We start from the raw sequence: 5,290 nt of genomic DNA on the forward strand, positions 1-5,290 counted from the left end.
GCACAACAGACACTAGTATGGCAATATGTAAATCAATGGATGTGTAACTGATGTGATTCTGCAATCTGTGTATGGGGTGAAGGTGGGAGTTCATAACCCACTTGAATCAAAGTGTGGAATATGATATGTCAAGAAATTTGTAATGTTTTGAACAACCCACAATAAAAAATTAAAAAAAAAAAAGATACAGACTGGTTGAATGGACTAAAAAAAACAAAAACAAGAACAAAACAAAACAAAACAAAAAACAACCACCTAACAATATTCTTCCTATAAGATTCAGCTTACCAGTAAAGACACACACACACACACACACACACACATGCTGAAAGTAAAGGGAAGGAAAATGACATTGTGAGCAAATAGAAACCTAAAGCAAATAGGTGTGTGTGTGTGTGTGTGTGTGTGTGTGTATGTATGTATGTATATATATATTATATATATATACACACATATATATATTATATATATACATATATATATATTATATATATACACATATATATATTATATATATATACATATATATATATAATATATATATATATATATATGAATCTGACAAAATAGACTTTAAGACAAAAACTATAAGAAAAGACAAAGAAGGTTACCATATAATGAACAAGGGATCGAATCCACAAGAAGATGTAAGGACTTTAAATTCACATGCATCGTATGTTAGATCACCCAGTTTTATAAAGCAAACATTATTTGACCTAAAGGGAGCAATAGGCTTTAGTATAATAGAAGTGGGGGATTTCAACACCTCACTTTCATCAAGGAACAGATCACCCAGACAAAAAATCAGCAAAGAACATCAGCGTTAAACTATACTATAGATCAAATGGATTTAACACACATTTATAGAACATTCCATCCAACAGCTGCAGAATACACATTCTTTTCATTGGTGCAAGGAATTTTCTCTAGAAGTAGACCATATGTTAGGACACAAAATAAGTCTTAACAAATTAAAAATATTGAAATCATATTCTATATCTTTCTGATAACAATGGAATAAAACTAGAAGTCAACAAAAGAAATTTTAGAAATTACAAAAATACATGAAGACTGAACAACACACTTTTGAATGAACAATGGGTCATTAAAGAAATCAAAAGGTTTTTTTTTTCTTGTATAGTTAGTGTCTTGTGGATACACATGATGGTGAGATTCAATGTGATATATTCATACATGTACATAGGAAAGTTAGGTCAGATTCTTAGTGCTATTCTTCCCTTATTCCTTCCTTATTCCTTCCTTTTTCCCTCCCTGTCAATCCCCTTTATCTAGTCCACTTATCTTTCCTTTGTTTTGATGGGATCCCTACCCCCCTTTAAAAGTAAACAGCAGACTAAGTAGAGTAGAGAGAAGGGGACATGGGGAAGGAGGAAGAGAAGGAAAGGGGAAATACTGGGGACTGAATTAGAACAAATTATATTCCATGCTTTTATAAAAATTATGTCAAAACGAATCCTAATGTTATGTATAACTGAAAAAAAAAACAAATAAAAAAGAAATCAAGGGCTGGGGTTGTAGCTCAGTGGTAGAGTGCTTGCCTTGCATGCTTGAGGCACTGGTTTCAAGCCTCAGAACCACATAAGTAGATCAAATAAAGGTATTGTGTCCATTTACAACTAAAAATTTTAAAAAAAGAAATCAAAAGAGAAAGAATTTCTTGAAACAAATTTAAATGGAACCACAACATAGCAAAACTTACAGGAAACAGATAAGCAGAACTGAAAAGGAAGCTATGGTAATAACTATACATAAAACAATTTGAAAGATTTCAATCAAACAACCTAACAATGCACCTTGAAGATTTATAAAAGAATAAATTAAACCCCAAAATAGTAGCAGGAAGGAAAAAATGTAGATTAGAGAAGAAATGTAACAAATATATCTAGAAAAATTACCAAAGATCAATGAAGCAAAGAATTGTTTTTTTTTTTAAAGGAAAATAAGATCAGTAAACCTTTAGCAATACTAACAAGAAACAGAGAAAATACACAAATAAGTAAAATCAGAGAAGAAAAAAGAGACATTAATAAAAGAAAAAAGAGACATTACAACTGCTACCACAGAAATACAAAGGATATCAAGATTCATTACAAAAGCTAAATGGTAACAAAATGAAAAACCTGAAGTGAACAAATTTCTGGACAAATATGATCTACAAAAATTGAACCACGAGGACATTAAAAACCTGAATAGACCAATTACAAACAATAAGATTAAATCAATACTAAAAAGTCTCCCAACAAAGAAAAGCCCTGGACCAGGTAGATGACTCAACTAGTCAACTTTTACTAAATTTTCAAGAAAGAAATTATATCAATTCTTCTCAAGATATTCCAAAGAATTCAAAGGGAGGGAACCCTTTCACAGTCATTTTATGAGGCCAATATTTCCCTATTACCCAAATCAGATAGGGACAGATAGACAGACACACAAACTACAGGCCAATATCCCTGATGAACATAGATGCAAAAATTAGCAACAAAATACTAGCAAATCAATTCGACAGCCCATCAAAAAGACCATTCAGTACAATAAAATTGGTTTCATTCCAGGGAAACAAGGATGGTCCAATCAATAAATATAATACATCTATCAACAGAATAAAGGATAAAAATCCTATGATCATCTCAACAGATGCAGAAAAAAATTGATGAAATTCAACATCTCTTCATAATAACATCCCTGAATGAATTAGTACAAAAGAATCATACCTGGCTATAATAAAGGTTATATATGACAAACCCATAGCCAATGTCATATTGAATGGGGAAAAGCTGAAAGCATTTTATATAAGATCAGGGACAAGACAAGGGCATCCATTATCAATGTTCATATTCAATATAGAATTAGAAGTTTTGCCAGAGAAGTTAGCCAAGGCAAAGAAATAAGAAGCATACAAATAGGCAAAGAAGAAGTCAAACTGTCCTTGTTTGTAGATTATGTGATTCTATGTATAGAAAAATATAAAGACTCCACCAAAAGACTATTAGAACTGATAAATGAATTCAGTAAAGTATCAAGATTCAAATGAACACAGAAAATCAGCTTTTCTGTACACCAATGATGAATGTTCTAATAAAGAAATCATGTGAGGAATCTCATTTATGATAGCCACACAAACAAAACTAACAACAACAACAACAAAAAACACCTAAGAATAAACTTAAGAAGTGAAAGATGTCTACAATGATAATTAGAAAACACTGAAGAAAGAAATTGAAGAAGATACAAAATGATGGGGAGGCCTCCCATGTTTGGGGATTGGAAGAAGTAATATTGCTAAAATGTTATAATATCTAAAATGACATACAGGGTTGATGCAATCTCCACTAAAATGTCAATGACATTCTTCTCAGAACTAGAAAAAACAATTCTAAAATTTATATGGAAGCACAAAAGACTTCAAATAGCCAAAGCATTCTGGAGCAAAAAGAACAAAGCTGGACTCTTCTGGTCTCCACTGCTCTGGTGGGGGAGCGGCTTATGGTGCAGACAGGGCCAAGTCCAGGAACCACACCACACACAATCAATCCTGAAAATGGCATAGAAATGGCCTCAAGAAACCCCATCACAAAGATATGAATCTCTTAAGGGGGTAGATCCCAAGTTCCTGAGAAATATGTTTTGCCAAGAAAGCCCAACAAGATGGGCCTGAAAAAAAAATGCAAACAACACCTAGGCCATGAGTGCACGTGCCCAGGCTATCAAGGCCCTTGCAAAGCCCAAGGAGGTTAAGCCCATGATGCCAAAGGGTGCCAGCTGCAAGTTTGATCACCTTGCCTTGCTAGCCCATCCCAAATACGGGAAGTATGCTCGTGTCCATGTAGCCAGGGATTGCAGACTCAGCCTTCCCAAGCCCAAGCTAAGACCCAGGCTGCAACTCCAGCTCCAGCTCTGGCTCCTTTTCCCAAAAGTGCCCAGGCCCCCAAAGGTGCCCAGGTCCCTGTGAAGGCTACACAGTAAAAGCCTCTGAATGTGAGGATAGAAGGACTAGTGTGACCTCTGAGCCCCTGTCTATGGGAACTGGTGTCCTCCTATGCTGTTTGTACAAATAAATCCAGAGGCAGGGTGGGGGGATGGGGGGACAAAGCTGGAGGCCTCACACTGCCCGATTTCAGGCACACTACAGAGCCATAGCAGTCAAGACAACAGGGCACTGGTGTAACAACGGATACAGGTCAATGGAACATAACAGAGATCCCAGAAATAACCCCAGGCATCTGTAGCCTACTAACTGCTGTCAAGGACACCAAAAACTTCCTGGAGAAAGGGCAGCCTCTTCATTAAATGTTGCCATGAGAACTGGATATCACCATGGAGGATACTGAACTGACCCCATCCCCCTGCACCAAAATCAACACGATGGAGAGAAGCCTTTAAATGTAAGACCTGAAACTGTGAAACCACTAAATGAAAATGGTGAAAACACTTGAAGACATTGGCATAGGCAGCAATTTTCTGGATAGAATCTCCAAAGTACAGGGGGGAAAAAAGTGAAATTAGACATATGGGATTACATCAAACTCAAAAGCTTCTGCACAGCAAGGGAAACAATCAACCGAAGGCAGAGACAACCTGGAGAATGGGAGAAAATATTTGTCAACTGTTCATCTGAGGGCTAATATTGAGAATAAATCAGGAACAATAACAACAAATAAGTAATCCAATTTAAAAATGGGCAAATGATCTCAATGAACAAATAGAAACTTCACAAAAGAAGAAATACAAGTGACCAATAAATACATGGAAAATTGCTCAGTGTCATTAGCCACTGGGAATGTAAATCAAACCTGCAATAGATGAAATGGCTACTATCAAAAAACAAAACAAAACAAATAAACAACAAAGAACAAATGCTGGTGAGGATGCAGGAAAAAAAGTACTCTTAAACACTATTGACGGGAATGTAAATTAGCATTACCATTATGGAGAATAATTAACAATTCTAATATATGATTCAGCTATCCCACTTTTGACATATATCCAAAAGAAATAAAATAGCACACCAAAAAGATGTGGTTATTATAGCACTATTCACAATAGCTAAGATATGAAATCAGCCTATGTGCGCATCAACAGAAGAATAGATAAAGAAAATGTAGTACAGATACACAATGGAGTATTATTGAGCCATAAAGAAGAATCGACATTTTATCTGTTGCAGCAAAATGAATGGAATTGGAGGCTGTTTTATTAAGCCAAATAAGCCAGACACAGAAATGTGTTCTCTCTCACAGGTGGATGCTAAAATATGTCAACCTGAAGAAAA

At 35.2% G+C, this 5,290-nt stretch overlaps 1 pseudogene; it reads left to right on the forward strand.

Moving 5' to 3' along the window:
* The window catches only part of LOC125611055, a 13,097-nt pseudogene extending 9,113 nt beyond the window's left edge, over positions 1–3,984 (forward strand).
* Positions 3,985–5,290: the final 1,306 nt, after the last annotated feature.

The sequence above is a fragment of the Marmota marmota genome, unplaced genomic scaffold, assembly GCF_001458135.2.
Source record: "Marmota marmota marmota unplaced genomic scaffold, marMar, whole genome shotgun sequence".
Taxonomy (NCBI): Eukaryota; Metazoa; Chordata; class Mammalia; order Rodentia; family Sciuridae; genus Marmota; species Marmota marmota.